The following is a 20,660-nucleotide window of genomic DNA, read 5'->3' on the forward strand; positions in this document are numbered from 1 at the left end:
GCTTCTAATTCCAGTTTCCATTAGTCAAATACCTAAGCATCTAGCCCCCAGGTAAGTCATCCTGAATTACACCATCTTCCTCATAATAATCTTTAATTCTTTGCCTTGGACATCTAATAGCAGAGAGAATAAAAAGAAGGCAAGGCTTATGACTTCAATTTGTAAAGAAGAAAATGTGTGGTTTCTGTCTTTTTATTTTTGATTACTTTTTTTTTTTATTTTAGAGAGAGAGTGCACACATGTGCACACAAGTGGGGGAGAGGCAGGGGAAGAGAGAAAGAGAATTCCAAGCAGGTTCCAAACTGTCAGTGCTGAGCCCGACATGGGTCTCGATCCCACAACACTGGGATCATGACCTGAGCCGAAATAGAGTCGAAAGCTTAACCAACTGAGCCACCCAGGCACACCTATTTTATTTTAAAGGCACAATTCTTTGCTTTCTCTTTTTGTCTCTTCAACTTGATTTCACACTACTAGTATCTTTTGCCATCATGGGCTTAATAACAATGACATTGGCATTATATTCCTTTTTTAAAAAGCACTGGACTTGCCCGAGGACCTTTAAATAATTGCTAGGCCCCGCCCCTGAGATTTGGATTTAATTGGTGTGGTATGCACCAACCTGTTCTCATCACTGACTTCTGTTCTCCCATCACCTTTAATCAGCTTCTCTGACTACAACCTTCACGCAGACCTCTACTCCCTCCCTCTCCTGTCTACTTTATGCTTAACCAGCTTTGGCTTTGACTTTGACTCCTGGTTTGTCATTTTCATGGCTCCCGTGCTGCTGTCATCTTTCCATCATACCTCTCAGACAAAGCCCTAGGTCTAGATGATTCCACTTTCTCTGTACCTGGTGAACTGTGGAACACCTCCAGAAAGGGTCACATATTTTGTAATACTTTTAACAGTGGCACTACCATGAATTTGTGATCATCAACCCCAGTCCGGTCTTCAAGTAATGACTAGCAATCCTACTAAGCTTTACTAATTTATTCCCTTTTATGTTCTAGCTTTCTCTCTCCTCCTCAAACACCTGAAATTATCTCCTTTCTTTTCCAGTATGCCACCTCCTTCCTGTTTCACACTGACCTTCCAAAGCAGATAGAGGCCATAGAACACATAGAGACCACGGAATAGAAATGTCTTTAACTTTCAGCTACCACACCTCAACATCTGCACACATTCCTCCTCCTTCCTTCCCTGGACAGAAGGGCTAGCACCCTTTCTCCTCTCCAGTTACTCCCAAGCGCTCTGGATCTAACCACTCCTATCTTCTCAGGAACCTTACGTGATTAGGGTTCCACCCAACTGGCCTTCCCTATCAACGTTTAAACATACTCAAATCGCCCACCTTTATCAAACCCTCCCATAACTGTTTCCTTCTCCAGCTAAAGCTCTATCCTTTTGATTCCCTTGACAGTCAAATGTCTTGAGTTACCTTTATCCATTGTCTCCTTCCCTTTCCACCCACTCACCAAGACACTTCATTCTGGCCTCTGCCCCCATCACTACACCCATGTACCTCTCCTTAAAGTCCTATAACATCCACTTTACTAATCTAAAGGACATATGCAGGACTTTCACTTTTCCCTTTATCAGCATTTAAACTGTTTTCTGTCCTTGGCCTCTGAGAGCCAGGTAATCTCCTTAAAATGCAGACCTGATGGTGTCACACACCACCCCCCCCCCCATGCTTCAAAACCTTCTATGGTTTTCTATTGCTTTTACGATAAATAAAGACTATAACACAGTCTGCAACACCATGTAAGATATAGTCCCTTCTTTGGCCCCTTCTTACATCATACTCCTTCCCTGCTCTGAACTCTGGGCACCCTGACTGTTTTCAGTTCTCGAAAGTACCAGGTATCTTCTTGACTCCTGTTCCCTTTGCCCAGATTGCTCTTCCGTCTTCCTCCTACTTCTACTCCTTTAGATTTTAAATATTTTCTTTTGAAAACCTTCCTCAACCACCAAGCCCCAAACAGATCAAATCCCCTTATACTCTTACTTCATATTACTTACAACAGGTTTTTAAAAAATGTCTGTTTATTTATTTTGAGGAAGAGAGTGAGCACAAGTGAGGAAGGGGAAGAGAGAGAGAATCCCACACAGGCTTCACGCTCAGCACAGACCCTGACACAAGGCTCGATCCCATGACCATGAGATCATGACTTGAGACAAAATCAAGAGTCAGACACTGAATCAACTGAAACACCCAGGTGCCCCACACCAGTTTTTAATTTTTTAATTATACTTGTTTAATGTTTTTCTCCATCTTAGACCATAAACTCTAATAGAAAAGCGACTATTTCTGGGTTGCTTATTAAAGTATTCTAGCACCTAGTCCACTACTCTGGGCAAAGTGTAGATTAAATTAGTGAGTTTGTGAGTAGGTGAGCATATGAATGAATGTGTACTGGATTTTTACACTCAGGCTATCAGTATTCCTCTTTATCTCCCTCTGCAGCACAAACCCATGAATCAAGGTCAAGTATATACTATCAAGTCCAGTTGAATGTAAAAAATGGTTTTGAGAACTCACGGTGCAAGCTGCATGGAGGAAAACACATTGAAAAGGAAAGACTAGGAGAGTCTGATCTATGTTTTCCAGCTTAGGCAAGGAAAAGGTAGCAGCTCTACCTTACTTTCATTCTGATTACCAAACAAGAACTAGCCGTATCTATTTCATGATGAATTCCTTAACTCACTTAAATTGCTTTGTAAATATACAAGAAAAAAATCACTTTCACATAATTTTTAAAGGCAAATCAAGTGGGATCTTTTGTAAGGACTTATAAAGCTTCAAGTTCAGGGGGCACCTGGGTGGCTCAGTTGGTTAAGCGTCCGACTTTGGCTCAGGTCATGATCTTGCATAAGTTTGAGCCCCACATTGGGCTCGCTACTATGAGCACAGAGCCTGCTTTGGATTCTCTGTCCTCCTCTCTCTGTCCCTCCCCTGCTCGTGCTCTGTCTCTCAAAAATAAACATAAAAAACCCCTCCAAATTCAGTACCTATGCATGTACTAAAACCAACACCAATGCACCTCCTTCCAGCTTTCAGAGTCCATCTTTAAATAAGTTTATAGGACTATATCCCAAAGTCTTATACGAATTCTTAATCTCAAGCTAAAAGATATTAATCAAAGTCCAAGTCATTTATTAAACTGCAAGTGGCCATAAAGCAGAATTCATGCAATTTGTCAGGCAGAGCAAATCAAGAAACTGCTTGACCTATGAGCTTTTAGGACCCTCTTTGAAAAGCTGGGTAAAATCACCAGGGAAGAGGTTAAAATTCAACTTTGCTTTATGTCCCTCTTTAAATCACATAAAGTGCAAGCATGCTCCTGACAACTTAAGATTATGAGTGATAACTTATCAAACAGAACACTTCCTGAGTTTTCCCATGAGGATTTTTTGAAAGTTCAAAATGCTATCTTCAGCAATGTGGTTATTATTAATATCCTTCCTCTTTAAATCACGGATTTTTAAAGAAGTTGTCATTTTGATTATAAAATCCCAAATCCCAGAGAAATCATCGTAACTATTATGTTAATTGGGGTATTAATATTCTACTAGTTACATTGAGTAGCATGTTTTTTCTGGAAAACTCCTCCTTGCTGTGTCAGTATTTCAAAATTTAAGATTCAATGAAATTAAGACAATTTCTTTTTAAAAAAAAATAAGGCAATGTTAGGCTGCCTTAGTTATTCTATTGCCACATAGCAAATTAACCCAAAGCTTAGCAACTTAAAACAGCAAACATTTATTATCTTGTAGTCTCAGGGCAGGGACCTGGAAGAGGTTTGGCTAGGTTGTTCTGCCTCAAAGACATTCATGAGGTTGCAGTCAAGCTGTTGAGGGGAGGGGGCTACAGTCATTCTGTAGCTGGACTGGGTCTGAAGGCTCTACCTCCAAGGTCATTCCCATGGTGGTGGTCATCAAGATGCTTCAGTTTCATACTGGCTATCGGACTGGGGGTCTGAGCTCTTCAGTCCCCACTGGTTATGGGACTCCCTTACTGCCCTTCCATCTGGGTGTACCCATACGGCAGCTCAAAACATGGCAACAGGTTTCCCCCAGAGAGAATGATCCAAAAGACAGAGCAACTAAGACAGAAGCCACAATGTCTTTGAATGATCCAGTCTCTAAAGCTGCACATCTTCACTTCCATTCTATTTGTTAGAAATTAGTCATTGAGTCTAGCCCACATTCAAGGAGAGGAAACCTGGACTCCACCTCTAGAAATATCAAAAAATGTGTGAACATTGTATTAAAACCATCACATAGTGGTGGCTAAAATGGTTAGAAGCACGGGAGTTAGAGTCAGAATTAGGAAGATCTGTTTGATTCTTGACTGTGCCACTTGCCAATGGTGAGTCCTTGCACAAATTACTTAACCTCCTAATGCCACAGTTCCACTAAATGTAGAATTCAGTGGATCATGGGGGTTTTGCATGGGATTAAACAATACAACATGAAAAAGAACTTTATAGAGCCCTGGGTCATAGTAACCACTTCCTTAATGCTGCCCACACAACAGTAACTGGTGAAGCCAACTGTTGTGTGCCCACTAAGTAGAGATTATGCAGTCCTTTACCCTACAGGATCTTAGAGTTGAGGAGTTGGAAAGTAAATCTGAATGTGGACATAGAAAAGCTAATGTGATTTTTCATCTAGAAACCAAGGGACTGCCTACCAAGAGATAGGAAAGCAGTCTGTTCCGCATAAGGAACTCTACAATGGGATTTTAAAACCTTTTGTTTGCTTGCTTTTTTAAAGAGAGAGGCAGTTTCTTCAACTTAAAATTTCTGAGACGCACTATGTGTAAAACAGATGGGCACACGGCCTCTTGCTCGGTTTGGAGGCCTGCAATGCAGCCAGCCTGGCCCTCTCTTCCGGAGCCCCCAGGGCCCCTAAGGGAGCTTGCTACAGCACAGTTTGCAAATCTGCACAAACAGATTTTGCCAGTAATTGCCCATACAAAGGATCGAAGGTCATGGTTTAAAACCATGCCAATTTAAAGTAGCCATTTAAGTAAAGAAAACAGTTTTGAGCATAGGTTCTGAAAGGTAATGGTTTTTCTCCTTTAAAAATGTCTAATGCTCTAAACATTAGAGTCTGAAGCGATTACCTTTCAGTCAACCCCTGTTTATTCCTTCTTCAAAAAAAAAAAAGTCCATTTTCACATGATTGTCCCTTTGTATCTTCTTGGAAGTTAGATTTCATAGCGAGACAATAATTTGTGTTTTACATAGATTGTGTTATTAGATCCTAACTCTAGGCTTCCAAAACTTGTAATCAAAGTAAAAATAAATAAAAAACCTTAAAGCCTATTCTTTTCTGAATTTAGAATTAGAGGTTAGAGGAATCTCAGCATTGGTTAGTCTAGATATTCATGTTGTTTATTTTCCCAGAGTCAAAGCCCAAATAATTTATAGGAATTTTTCCTTCTGAATTTCATGTCCTGCACTCTAAGGCAACCAAGGCAAATTTTCGGTTGGGCCACTGCAAGTATAAAGATTAATCAAAGATTTCATTGAATGCTTCATATCCCTGAGGTAACACTTAAAAAAAAAAAAACTATGAAAAGACTGAAAAATGGAGGTCAGCAACCCAAACTCAAATGCATTATAAAACAGTAAAATATTTTAATTATTACACAACATCAATGCCCTGCTCTTTAGAGATGCTTGCTTCTAAGACTGTTATTAGCCCTGTATCAAAACTTTATCATTGATGTATGGGTGTCTTTCTGAAGAGCTCTGTGGTCAATGTATGTGTGTACCAAGATGACAGGTTTTACAAATGTTAGGTGGGCTTTGAAAAATTCACAGATTTCAGGTTGGCGCTTAACCCAGCTCACTTAGAAATATACCATGCATCCACATCCACTGCAGTTTAGTAATAACAGACTTGTTAAAGAGCACATGCCTAGCAAAAAGTCACCACAATGAAGTGTTGGGCAAGCAGAGAAAAACGGGGATAACTGAGTATAGTAGTAAGAGTGTAGGAGCCAAGGCAGGAGACGTTTTTCATCTCAGTAGTGTCATTTACCATTTCTGAAGAGCCCTGAGCAAGTAAGCCTAACAGTCTCAAGGCTATGCGACTCACAGCAGAATTAAGTGCAACACGCACATACAATGCTAGGCACATTGGAAGGACTCAGTCATGTCTGATTTAGGGGGTCCTGCTTCATATTTGATGATCAGGACACGTGCAGAATCAAATTTCTTCCAAGTCGTCACACTGTTATGAGTACCTCCTAGCTAACTGATGGAGGCTCAGTTACACATATGTCTATTGAGTAGACTTTGCTCTTATTGTTGTTTTGATGTATTTGTTTTGTTTTCAAAACATAGCCTTGTCTCACAATGATGCTGGATGTCAACATCATTGTATTTTCACTCAGAGAAAGTGAGTAACCACCTAGTTACAAAGACTAGTTAATCACGAGAAGGCTCAGATAAAACAGTGTATGCACAGTATTTAAAAATTGTAAAATTGCAATGTGATATTATAAATTGAATCCTACAATACAAAAAGGCCATTAGCTGAAACAGAGAAAATACAAATAAAGTCTGGAGTTTAGTTAATAGCATTGTACTAATATTTGTTTCTTAGTTTTGATAGCTAGACCATGATTATGGATGTCAACATGAGGGAAAACTGGACAAGGAATATATAGGAACTCTAATATTTTTCTTCACAGGTTTCTGTTAATCTGAAACTAGTCCAAACAAGAAGTGTATTTAAAAAAACACATGGTCTTATTCGGGGCAAGTTGCCTGTCCCTTCCCCAGCCAGATCCCCTCACCTCTACTACTTCCCACTGCCTAATGCCTAACTGCTGGCACCTGCATTTCTTCTCCTAAGGGTTCGCTTTTGCATCCGGAGACTGCTTTGTCCTCCCCAGAATTACTGATCAGGAACTAAGCCTGATGAAAGCTGGCTGGGGAATATTCAAACCTTTCACTGAGAGGGACTCTGAGATGTGTATTTTGCCTGGGCTCCCAGAATCTCTCTGGGAAGATCAAAAATTCCAGGGGCTGAAGGTATCTTGTTTCCTAATGCACCCTTTATTGGCTCCTTTCCCCTCCTTACTTCACTTTTCTAAACAAACTTTTACCTGAATCTTTATCTCATCGTCTGCTTCTGGGAGAAATCCAAACCAACACATTATTCCTAACTGTATTTGCTGATAAAGTGGCTACTACATGTATCGGTTCAAGGTAATTTACAGGGAGGTATTCTAGCTGTCCTGGATTATTTTTGGTCCCTGGAAGGTGCTCCTCACTCCATACCATGAGGAAAATCACCAAATTATAAACATGCTAGGAACTGGCACATGAAAGGTATACATTTTTGGATGTGTGAAAGAGATTTAAATATCTGGAAGAATGCTAACAAAAACTTCTCTTAACTACTAAAAGGCATTCATTTATTTATTCAACAAAAACTTCCGGAGGATTTTCTATAGGATATAAAGTGAACAAGACAAAAAAAGTTCCTACTATTAAGGAGTTTACATTTTTGTCAGTGGAAATGGACAAACAACAGGAAATCTAATAAACAAGATAGTATCAATAGTGATAAGTAATGTCAACACTAAACAGGGGCATATGATAGAATGACCTAGCTGGGGGAAGATTACTCTATTAGATTGGGGTCAACGAGGTCCTGTCCTTTCTGAAAAGGTGACATTTGAGCTGGGGCCTGAATGACAAGAGAAAACCATTGTGAAGATAGATACACACACATACACGCACGCACACACACACACACACACACACACACACTGATTTTACTTTGTTGAAATGACCCCTTAACATATCACAAAATCAGGCCTGAAGAGTATAATGTCCCCTCCAAGTATATCTCTCTATCCCCATAAAATATAGACTGTGTGGTTACTAAAAAATAGGAAACTTACTTGTTAGACATGCATGTTAAAGTCTATGAAAGTCAAATGAAAAAACACAAGATGTCTGGGGATTGCTTTAAAATAGTCAGGACCACAGTGGAAAGATGCAACAAGATGAGCAAAATACTGATGACTCTGGAAGCTGAGGAATGGGTACCTGAGGCTCAAAATACTATTCTCTTTATTTTGTAGGTACTTAAAATTTCCCATAATCAAAAGTTTTTAAAACTAAAGCATATATTTGGGAAAGATGGAGAATTCCAAAGGTTATAGGAATCCCACTTCCCCAAATTTTCATCAGCAAATTAGGAGTTCAAGCCAATGGAATCATAAAGGTGTAAGGAAAACTTTTGACTTTGAAATGAGCAAGGAGATTACTGGATATCCTTTCAATGGAATGCTGAGGCCCCCAGGGATTAGCTGATCCTATGGAGATCAGAGCCTTTGTCTTTGACTATGCTGTTTTTCAGCTCTGAGGAGACAGAAGTTAACCTGTAGAAATCAGTCATAAAAATAATTTTTGTCCATACAGTGCAAGTCAGCTGTGTCCAGTGGAATGTAATTGATTACCGTCCTGTGGATAGATTGGATTTTGCAAATTCTCTTCAACATTCCTCTATATACATTTGTGGTTCTTTGAGTTCTCCTCTAAAATGGCTACACAATTATCTTTTTAAATTACTTCATTAACTAATATCTGTATCATTTTCCATCTGTTCACTTTATATCTGTATCATTTTACCCTTTTAGAGAATTAGCTTTTAACAAAGAAAAACAATTTTAAAGTGTTCCCATAATGGGAAAGTGTGTACCTATGTGTCAAAGTCTGCATATTTCCTCAAAGTAAAGGACTGAAACTCTCTTAGGCTTTTGTGTGCATTCCTCCAGGCTCTTGTATCTTTCAGTGGACCACCATAGGCTGTTCTTTACCCAGAAAGGCCTTTTACCACAACACTACCACCCCAACTGGCCAACTTCAAATTGCCCCTGAACTTACAGACAGTATCACCTTGCCTGAGGAGGGTCTCCCAACACTGGCAGAGATCTCTCTGACAAACATATACATCCAGGAATAACTTTTAATATTGATTTTTAAAATCCAAATTTTATAAGCCACCAATGGATCTGGATATAGGTTTTGTTTCTGTTGTACAGTAATAGTTCCTATATCCTATATAGGATATAGGGGATATAGTTCCTATATCCTCCTATATAGGATATAGGATATATCCTATATATCCTATATTCTATATTCCTATATCCATCTGGATATAGGTTTTGTTTCTGTTGTACAGTAACAGTATAGGCACACTGACAGTGCAGTCATGAGCAACTAACCTCTGGCCAGTAGTGCTCTTCCGAAGGAGAGACGTTTCAATAGTTTAAACAAAAGAAACACTTCAGAACTCATTAAAGCCCTAAATTTGGTGGAATGGGGAAAGGCAGAGGAAGCAAAAAAAAAAAAAAAAAAAAAAAAAAGCAGATACCAAGTGATCTTTATGGGTGAAGGTAGGAAGTCTCCTCTCTCCAAGTCTCTCAAAAGGGTGCTGCAGGGAATCTTCTCTTCTGCAGTGTCCATATGAGTCGGGCATTGTTTTGACTCCTATAAACCACAACAGCTTCGTAAAGTAAGAATCACTATCCCCACTTTGCAGATAAAGCCGAGAGAGAGTTTAATGAACTTGCTGAGAGTTGCAAAGGTAGTAAATGGCAAAGCTGGATTCAGATCTCATCAGACAAGCCAGATTTATGGGATTCCAAAGCCTACTCCATGACCTTTCCAGAATTCCAACCTACCTTCAGGCTTTCACAGTGGTTGGCCCCTCAGAGGGCATCTGCCAGCCCTAATTTACAGTGAAAAGAACTGCTGGTCAGGTGTCATTTGCCTCAGTTCACAACCCCCCCACTCAGGTGGTTAACACAGCTTAACTATCACCCTCACATATGAATGACAGAGGTAAACAACACCCTATTCCATGGGTAAAGTCCACGTTTATGGGTGGGAATGTGGTATAGCAGAAAAAACCCTTGAAAGAATGCTAGAAGAACTGGGTTATAAACCTGTCACTATCACAGTGGAGTTTTAATCCTAGAGAAGTCTTGTCACTTCTCAGGGACTCCCACTTCCTCACCTATAAATAAAGTGAGGATGTTGCACTCAGTTTTCAACAGCGGTCTACTGGCATTTGAGGACATATAATTCTTCCCGGGGTATAAGGCTACCCCGGGCATTACAGAAATTTAGTGTCCTGACTCTGGGCACTAAAAAAAGCCTATAACTCTTTTTAAGTTTTATTTAAATTTCAGTTAACATACAGTGTAATAGTAGTTTCAGATGTACAATGTAGTGTTTCACCACTTCCATAAAACACCCAGTGCACAAGTGCCCTCTTTAATCCCATCGCCTATTTAGCCCATTCCCCCTGCCCGCCTCCCCTCTGGTGACCATCAGTTTGTTCATAGTTAAGAGTCAGTTTCTTGGTTTGTCTCGCTCTCTTTTTCTCTCTCTCTATATATATCATAGTTTAAGTACTAATTCAGAAGCCACTCTGCCCATAAGTGCTTGCCCCAAATACTTCAGGCCAAACAAATCTCCTTGTCTCAAAATAAATATAGCATTTATAACCCTGTAACACAATTTTTCATTAAATTGTATAATTGTCTACTTAATCACACAACAGACATTATTAGTGTTGCCTTCCTAGCTTGAATGATAGGCCCCAGAGTCAAGGGTCATGTCTTATACTACTTTTATATTCCCCAGAGTGTCTAGCACATTCCTGGGAACACAGTAATGGCTCAATAAATATATGTCCTGTCTTTGATTTTTCAGTGATCCCAAAAATACCACTAGCTTGGCCAAACTTACATCCTGCAGGCTAATAAAAAAAAATTATTTATTCAGCATCTTTTTCCCAAGTAGTTTCAAAGTATTTTTCAGATGACATTCCTAATTCTCACATACCCTACATGTACTATAAGGAATAAATAAAAGCAATGAAGTTTCAGGACAAAAGCAAAGAGAATTAAAATTTCATGCTCTTTGATGAGAGGCATTCTGAGAGCTGGCAAACTGTATATGTCTCCCAAGTCCTATTGATTCGCACAGAAAACTCCAACACATCTCCATCTTGCTTCAAATATTAAAAACTTCTCGACATTGCCAAGGCCCTGAACAGGATCCGCCTGGGAAAGCTGGTCATCAAGTATGGGTGTTATCATTAACCTAAACAGAATAATACCAAATTTGCATTATGAGCTTAGATTCTAGTCATCACCTGACCTGTTCAATATCCCTTTGCCCCCAGCTCTCCACATCCTTCTTATCAACACTTCCATTTCTCTGGTTTACTACAAACTAAGGTCATCAAAAAATATTTATTAAACAACTGTTCTATGACAAGCAGAGCACGGTTTTGCCAATGTCTCTAAAGGAAATAAGATGTTATGCTGACTGCGAATATGAAAGAAATCATTCGCCTTTATTCCTGCTCCTCTTTCTTCAATCTTTCTGACATGCTAGGTATCAACGTGCTATGTTTTCTTCATTCCTCATCATCTTGCACAGGGACTCTGGTGTCCTCCTCTACCCCTAGGGGAAGAAGCCATGCAGAGGCTCTGTCTTCAGTATTCTTTCCATAATTCATCATTCACATATGTTGTGCCAGACTGTTTTTCACTCTGCTTTGCCAAATTGGGGTTTTCCGGAATAACAATAACATAGCTTGAAAGTGTCTAAAGAAGCCACAGAGACGGTGAATTAGAATCATATGCCATCATCCTGACCAAGGACAAAGGCTGCTTAACCAATGGCAATCAGAATTGGAAGTCTGACTAAAGTTTGTCACCTGCCATCACCAAACTTGATGTGAGCTGTTTACTGCATCACTTAGCACCTTTTGTTTCAATAAGCATCCCGGGGGAGAGCTACGGATGTCTATTTTGTACTAGTTACACTCTACTTTTTCTGACATGGCAACTCAAAGCAAAAAAAGATAGATATGATATTTGTTATGATAAAGTACACTTTTTAAGCAAGAAAAAAAAGAATTTCTCTTTTGACCAATGACTTTATGATATATCTAATATATTCTAAAGGAACAGAGAGGGATACCTCTCCAAAGTTTTTAAAAAATATATTTTCAGTGTTTTATTTTATAAACAACTGAAGAAACAATCAAGGAGGAGTCACTATAGCAAATGTCTAGCATAGCAGGCTGTCCACCACAGGTAATTACAGAAAAGAACCTATTCAACTTGCAAAATCTTTTGATGTTCTAATACCGAATAAGGGCTTTATCAGGGTATTCTCTATCATCTGCCTCAAATCCCCATGAAATGAGCATCTTCACCAGGAAACACTTTTCACTCAGAAGCCCAGCCAGCTGGAGATAGATTTGTTTATGTTTACACAAATTCACAATCTAGGAAGTGTAATTCATTGGGATTATAACGATATTATTCTAAAGAAAACTGACTGAAGTCTTGTCAATACCAAAAGAAGCAAGGCCTAATCAAAGCAGTAAACACATCTGGAAGTTTTAAGGACTCTGTAGAAGAAATTATCTATGATTTTGAAATGGAGTATTTGAAGGTGGGTTTAGATGCTAATTAAAAAGACACAGCCCAACAATTTCTGACAAAATCACAGACTTCTTATAAATCATTATTAAGTAAAATTGGTACCTGACCTAAGGCTTCATTGCCTATATTAAAAGGCAGTGAGAGGCACCGAAGAAAGATGTTGAAACTAAACCATGACTGTTTCTGTCACCCTTCTTTTTCTTTCTTTTTAAAAAAATATATTGGTGACATTTTACTTTTTTAAGAGAGAGCATGAGTGGGTGAGGGGTAGGAAGGGAGAGGGAAATGCAGAGGGAGAGGGAGGAGGGAGAGAGAGAAGGAGGGTCCTTCTCTCTCTCCCCTCTCTCTTTCTCTCTCTTTCTTTCTCTCTTTCTCTCTCTCTCTCTCTCTGCTCTCTTTCTCTCGAGCTCAGCTCAGATCATCTCCGCCTCTCCCCCTCCCCACCCCCTCAGGCTTGCTCCCATACTGAGATCAGGACTTGAGTCGAAATCAAGAGTTGGACACTTAACCCACTGAGCCACCCAGGCACCCCATCATCCTTCTTTTGAGATTCTGGTACTCCTCATGGCAACAACAAACAAACAACAAAAGAACACAGTTTCAGAAAGATTTTCTGCATCAGACCTTGGTGAGCTGCTATGGCTCCAGAAAGCATAGTGTGATTATATTTTTATCTGTTTCCCTTAATTGATTAAAAATATTAATGGTGAAGGAATAAAATAAGCAAATGCTATTTCTCGATGCTTATATTGAAAATTATTGAGGCACCTAAGTGGCTCAGTCAGTTGAGCATCTGACTCTTGATTTCAGCTCAGGTCATGATCCCAGGGTCATGGGATCAAGCCCATGTTGGGCTCCACATTAAGCATGGAGCCTCCTTAGGATTCTCTCTCACCCTCCCTCTCCCCATGTCCCCTACTTGTGCTCTCTCTCTCTGAAAATAAAAAAAAAATTAATGAAAATTGTATCTTAAATAAGTGATATGAATTATAGCTCAACTATCCAAAACATTCCACGTTAATTACACTAACGCTCTTTCCACAGCTGCTGTGTTTACAAGCATTCAGCAAAGAACAGAAAATATAAAAATGAATAAAATTTATTTCCTGTTTCGAGGAACCCTTCCTAGCAAGGAAGACAGATAATGAAAAAGTAGACCACGAAACTGAAAGCGAATGAAATAGGTGTTCTTAAAGAGTTTTCAAGCAAAGTCCCAAAGGAGCTGAGAGAAAAGAGAAATTCAGTAATCAAATGAATTCAAATCATAGCCCTGTAAAGAATCCTAAGAAGGCATCTTGTTTATTCCTCATTTTTGTTGCTGTTGTCTGTTATTAATGTGTAGAAATATGAAGCCCAGGAAAGTTCAATAGTTTGCAAAAATCACATTGCCCATTTGAGGCACAGCTTGAAGGCACACAAGTTCCCTGACATCGAGTTTACTATTGTTTCATATTATGCCATCCTAAGCCTGAGGTTTCTTATACCAAAGTAGAACTTTGGGTTGGAAATCGCATGTCTAAGAACTTGTTGGGGATGTACTTGCAATTTTTTGTTTGTTTGTTCATTTTTGCAGGAGGTTGGGGCTAAATAGGAGGTGGAGAGTTGTGAAATAAATTTTTGAGCTTTAAAAAAAATATGTACTTTATCATTGGTTATTTCCTCCCTTTATAGGAGAACAAAATAAAGCAAAGAAGAAAATGTAATATAGATGGAGATCATAATTCAAGGGGCTTAGTGAGCAATCTCACTGCAAACCACACACACACACACACACACACACACACACACACACACGAGGGGGGACAGCATGAACAATTTTATTAAAGAGAACAAGGCTGCATTGGCCCCTTGTTCTGACAAAAGGTCAATGCACAAAGTAGGAGCTTCTGATAGGCCCAGATGTCAGCCTATATCACAGGTTGGTTTTCTCTCTTTGCCAAGAAAAATGGTTATTTTGTTCACACTCAGACTTGCTGAGAAAAACAACATTGTCATCATCATCAACCATAAACATTTCTTGCAAGAGGACAGAAGATTCTCAGCTGAGGCAGATTCTCAGCTGGTAGCAGGGGAAACATAACTTCCTTGGGAAGCCCCAGACAGATACATAAAAGGGAAATCAATCATGCCAGGCAGGTGTCTAATGTGCAGTGCAATGCCATAAATGCTACAGAGGTTGTGTGGAAATACCTCAGCCCAGGATGGTAAGCATCGTAATTTTCACAGAGGAGAAGAGTGAGTCTCAGAGGAGCTAATCCGCACATTGGTGGTAAAGCTCAGATTCAAACTAGGGTCCAATGGGCCTCAAAGTACTTGCCTTTGAACCAGACCCTCTCCCCCTGTATATACCAGCTTTGCTTCCTTCCCCCAAGAAGGTTAGAACTTGGTAAGTGAAGACCATCAGAGCCTTTGTCTGACTTGGATCCAGACACACAGCAGGAGGGAGGAACCTTCCTTAGAACCGATGCAGTGATATACCTGCTTTGGACTTCTCTGCCACATCACAAGCCATTTACCTCCAGGGGAAGAAGAGGTTGCTGACTCAGTCATGTCCTGTATGTACATCTTAAATCCCAGTTGCCGAAGGAAGCATTTCTGTCAGTTGTACTTTTACCTCATTTAGGGCCAGATGGCATACGGTCTGACTTGGACAGAATGAGCCATCAGTAAATGCCTGATTACTAGTACTGACTCATGCTTGTGGAAGCAGACACAATAAGGTCCAGGAAAATAATACATCGTAGTCCCTACCTGTCCATGATATGCAACTTCAATCTGCTTGTCTCCAGAACATTCTACGTCTGTTTTGTTTTTTTTTTTTTGTTTTTTTTTTTTGTTGTTGTTTTTTTTTTTTTTTTTTTTTTTTTTTTTTTTTTTTTTTGGCTTGGTGTTCCTTGACAGGGAGAAATTAAGCAGCCATTTTCATTGCATGTAGAATTCTATACACCTGCACAGTAAGACACTTTCCATAGATTTATAGGAAGTTCAGGCATGAAAAGAAATTTTTTTATTATTGAAGTACAGTTTAAAAATATTTTGAAACAATTATATGTTTCGACTATGGATGACTAATAATCTGAAAAGACTAAATTGTTATCTTGTTTACAGGTTTGAAATTAGTGAACAGTGTAATGAGATGGCTAAAATAGTACATGAAGATTAACCTGCCTTCATGGATACAGAAAGTCTAGAACTAAGGATTTCATATCTGTGTTTGAGATGACAACCATGATGAGGGGCAGCATAAATGCGGACTCTAGGGCATATTGGTCAGGGCAGGGAAGGGTGGGACCCCAATGTGGGTGAGAATAGCTGCAAGAATAAGCAAAAAAAAAAAAAAAAAAGGTATTCAGGAAGAAGGAGCATAATGTTTGTTTTCAAACACAGCACTTAAAAGGAAGAGAGATTAGATTCATTTTGTGTTGCTCCAGCAACTGAACAGTAGGTCAATAGGTAGAAGAAAGTGTTGATTTAGTGCAAAGCAGAACTTTCTAAAAATGAATCTCTCCTAGAATGGACAGGCCAGTGGACAGAAGCAAGATTCCCCCCTCTGATTATTTTCAAGAAGAGGTGGGCTGGCCCACTTATAGAAAGGGCTACTGAAGTGGAAGTTCATCCCTATGATAGGTACCTCTGAAGTTGGCTCATACTCACCAACCATTTTATTGGGCACATCATTGATATTATATTGCCCAAGGTCCAAAAAAAAATGACTTGCCAAGAAGACATCCTACATTGTTTTGTTTACACAATGAACAGAGGGCTAACTCCAAAGCCTTACCAAACTTCAACTCACTTTTTTTCCGTTTATTTACTTTTGAGAGAGAGAGAGCGTGCGTGCGCATGAGCGGGGGCAGGGAAGATAGAGAGGGAGACAGAGGATCCAAAGTGGGCTCTGTACTGACAGCAGAGAACCTGAGGTGGGCTCAAACCCACTCTGGGAAATCATGACCTGAGCAGAGAGCTGAAGTCAAACACTTAACTGGCTGAGGCATCTAAGCACCCCAAACTTCAATTCTTATCTATTCAATATTCAGAAAGTGATTAGATGATTTGAAATCTCATATTATTTAAATAACTACCATAGAGATTATAGAGTTTTCTCTTTTTTTAAAAAAAAAGGGAGGGTTTTTATGGACGTATGTAAACACACTAGTTATTTTCATTACTGACATGTTTTTAATTGTTCTCTAAAACTAAACCAAGTCTCCATAATTGTGCAATTTATTAGCAGAATGACCAGAGAAGCTTAATCTTCAGGATAGCAGATTTAATCAATATAACCCATGCCTGTTTTTCTAAGTTAAGCAATTTGCTGTGCCACATTCTCACTGTATCACTCAGATTTATCTTTACATTAACAATGCTTACCAGCAGATAGCCAAAAAGACTTGCCAAGTTGGACCAACTTCAAGGTTTGTTTCCATGCTGGGGTGTTTCATGCACTTGGCAGAAGCAGGCTGCAACTGGGGCTCCATTTATTACATTCTGCTATAAACATTATGTCCTGACCTAACAAGACACTGCACATGACAATCCCATAGGTTACCAAGCACCGTAAACATCTGTTAGCACAAGCACCAGAGATAGCATGGAGAAGATGTCTAGTATCCATTCTAAGTGGTTTATGATGTGGAGTCTGCTGTTTACACACAAATAATCAAAAACACAACCCCAAATTCTGCCCAGAACAAATATTTGCAAGACAAAGTTATGCTCGGTTTGAAAAAAAAATACACTGGAGTCATCACTTTGTCACTGCATTTACAGACTTTTATTTCACACCTTTGCCTATTAAGTGTTGGCTTTCCATGACATTCAGTAGACCTAAACTATAATTTCACTGTGATATATTTACTCCAAATGAAAAGCTGAATGTTGACTTACCAACTTTCCTTAGACTTATGTGAATCAAAAGTTTACAAGTGTGGAAGGAGATAAGGGATGGGTGGTGCTTAAACTCAAACGATGTTTTTTCCAAGGGTGTCTGGGTGAAAACACATCCTTCCAGCTCCATCTAAAGTCCATCTGAAGAGAAACCAGAGACCCCCTTGAAATCTAACCTGGGAACACCAACTTTAAATCTAACCTGGGAACACCAAGCTTTGCTTTTCTCAAAAGGAAACAAATCCCCAATCACAGAAAAGATGGAACCGACAGTCCTGTCTACTAAATTATTTTATTTTTTTTCTATCCAGCGTCTTAATTTCTGGAAAATGTTTCCTACTAGTTACCTCCAAGGTCTATATACCTTGGCACTCCAGAGAAAGGATTTGCAGGGTGACCCAGGTGGAAACTAGCCTAGAACACCAATCGCTTAGGGCACAGCTGCCACAACATGTCTGAGGAGAGACGGGTGCCTTCCCAGGCACACATGCCAGGGATTCTAAAGGTAAACATCACGGAGACCATGTAGTCTCTGGACTGTGCACAGCAGCACCCCGGGAATCTCAGATCCACAGCTCCAAGTTGGGTCTGGGCCTCCAGGGTTCTGTGCCTACACATACACACGTCTTCGAACCCTTGTCCTCCTCTGCAAGTCTCCTGAGAGCTTCAGGAACCTTCACCTCTAGCCCTCAGCTCCTCAAAGGCAACGGGTTTAGTCAGTGTTTTAAAGTCCGTGGTATTTAAATCCTACGCAGGGTTGCGACTTCCAACCCTCTGGCCTCCCGTTACCTTCCCTGTCCCTTCCAAGGTCTCCTGGCTGCACAAACGGGCGGGCGGCACCTCTCTGGCCTCCTCCTCCCACCCTGTACACCCTACTGGCTCAGGCGCCGACACGCCTCCCCAGGCGCACACAACACGCGCGCGCACACACAGTGCTCACGTACACCCATTCAGCACACGAACCCGGAGCCAAGTTACCAACTCCCGCAGCCCGGCCCGAGAAGGCGTCCCCCACTCCGGTTATATATAAAGCACTCGCCCCAAATTAGACTCCCCCACGCGCCCGGGAGTGGTGACCCTGTCCGGCACCCTGCACGCGCGGCCAGCACCCTCTCCCCTGACACGCCGCTACCCCGCTCACCCGCAGCTCTCAAGATCCGGGCAGTTCTGTCAAAACTTGAGCCTGGTTGATTTCATAACACTAGTGTGTCCGGGGCTGGGGGTGCTCGGCTCGCCACGGTTTCCACCCACTCCAGCTCATGGGGACTGGTGGCAGTGACTCTACTGACCCCAGCTCCGCGGGTGCCAAAGCGTGGCTGCAGCCTGCACAAAGGCGCAGAGGGCGGTGCGCTTTGGGGAGGAGCGCACGGTGTCGACGAGCACAGCCCGACGACCTCCCCTCTCCTCCGGTCGCGCCGCCAGGGACCTCTCTCCCCGCTCAGCAGCGGCAGCCTCAGCAGTTTCCTGCCCCAGCACCGCTGATGATGTCAAATAAAAACACTCGCAAAACTTTTACGACTTCAACAAAACTGGCTTCGAGGCAGCCCCTCCAGACACCGCAAACATCGGTCACAGCAGGCGCCAGCGTGGGATGGTTCGCCTGTGCCCCCAATTCCCTGACGCCCCCCACCAACGTGCACACACACGCGCGCGCGCGCACACACACACACACAAACACACACACACACAGCGTGGATCGGGTTACGACAACCCACCAGCAGAAAACAACTTCGCGAGGAGGAGGGGAGCACAGCCAACCCCCAAGTCACCCGGAAAAAAATTACTCGTGTAAATACATAATCCAGACCCCCACTTTCATAAACACTGGTGCCCCAGGGTCCACTCCCAGGTCCCCTGGCACAAAAGGGGGGAAAGAAGAGCCCGACTCCCTCAGCCCCCCTCCAGTACCTCCGAGCCTCGCCTCCGGATAGAGGGCGCGGGTCGCTTCCGTGCTGGGGCCGAGGGCGCGGGGGCCTCCGGCCTGCGTGGGCCCCAGCCCGGGGTCCCCGCCGCCGCTTCGGCTCAGCAGCAGCCGCCGCCGCCGCCGCCGCCGCTCCAGCAGCCGCCGCTGCCGCCGCCGCCGCTCCCTAGACCGCCTCCTCTTCCCATGGCTGCGCCCTGCTTGGCAGCTCGCGGGCTGTCAGGCTTGGGGAGGAGGAGGGGGCGGGGTGAAACGGGAAGGGAGGACGAGAGGGGATGGGTGGGAAACGGCGGCCGCCGCTCACCAGGGGTCACTCCTGGCCGGGCCTGCCGCCCCCGCGACCCGGGCTGCCGCCGCGAGGTGAAGCGGGAGTTCGGGGCGACCGGTTCGAGACCCGCTGCGGAGGCGCGGAGCGCCGTCCGGGCCAAGCATTCCGAGCAGCTGGGATGAAGCGTTCCCCGGCGAGGAGTTGGAGTTGGTGCGTGTCACTCTCTTCTGGGCTGCGCGGCTCCTCCTAGAGGAAAATATTGGTAGTTGCAGGACACTTCCTTCCTCTCCGCCCACCCCTGTTCCCAAAAAAGAAGGCAGGACCTAAAAGAGCATGAAGTGCAGTCAACAAATTGAAAAGAACACTTACAGAAGTTAGCTATCTGCAGGAATGGGAAAAAGACAAGCAGGATAGCTCGGAAAGCGTGATGAGCCAACCAAACATCGCCTCTCTCCACCTGCAACCAATTTCCAAACTCTTGCTTCCTGGGTAAAAAGATAGTTAAAGTAGACAGGATCTTATTTTAGAGGTTAGAAAAACAGAGACAGAGAGATGAAGTAATTGCCAAAAACACAAGGCTTGTTAGGAGAGACGTCTGTCCCGAAGCCAGAGCGACGGGGCTACAGGGGGTCCCGGACACAGGCCTCAGCCGGAGGACTGTCCTTGTGTATGACTAAGGGAACGCAGTTTAACTGCCCTGCGCAGAACACAGTTCATCTGTCAAATACGAGCCTGTCCACCACTTTTCACCGTGGGAAAACAAAGTGACAGGAGAAGTTGTCAAAGTGCTTCAGAAAGTTAATATCTTTGTGCATGAGCATGTCGTTTTGTAAAGCAATCAAACTCCCAGTCACCACCACATGCTTTTCCTCAGCAGAAAGTACAAAAGTCCAGTTCTGGTTGTCTGAGATCTGAAGGGAGCAGCCAGTGCATGCTACCTTTTTACTATTTACTTTACTACTGACAGCCAGTTATAATGTCCGTTTATCTAACAGCTTCTAACAGCTTGGGCTTACAAAATAGACTTTTTTTTTTTTCTTTTACAGGGCTCCAAACACAAAGCCGAGTTTATAACC

General features: G+C 42.0%; 1 protein-coding gene across 2 annotated transcripts in view; it reads right to left on the reverse strand.

The window, feature by feature from the left end:
- Positions 1-19,370, reverse strand: part of GHR (growth hormone receptor) — a 274,390-nt gene extending 255,020 nt beyond the window's left edge. The window contains exon 1 of one of the 2 annotated variants that reach the window (XM_030330534.1): positions 19,304-19,370. The gene's annotated coding sequence lies outside the window, so the exon portion shown is untranslated. The remainder of the gene's footprint in view (positions 1-19,303) is intronic. The other variant, XM_030330518.1, reaches the window with a different exon arrangement.
- Between the last annotated feature and the right edge of the window lie 1,290 nt (positions 19,371-20,660).

Source organism: Lynx canadensis, chromosome A1, assembly GCF_007474595.2.
Source record: "Lynx canadensis isolate LIC74 chromosome A1, mLynCan4.pri.v2, whole genome shotgun sequence".
In the NCBI taxonomy this organism is placed as follows: Eukaryota; Metazoa; Chordata; class Mammalia; order Carnivora; family Felidae; genus Lynx; species Lynx canadensis.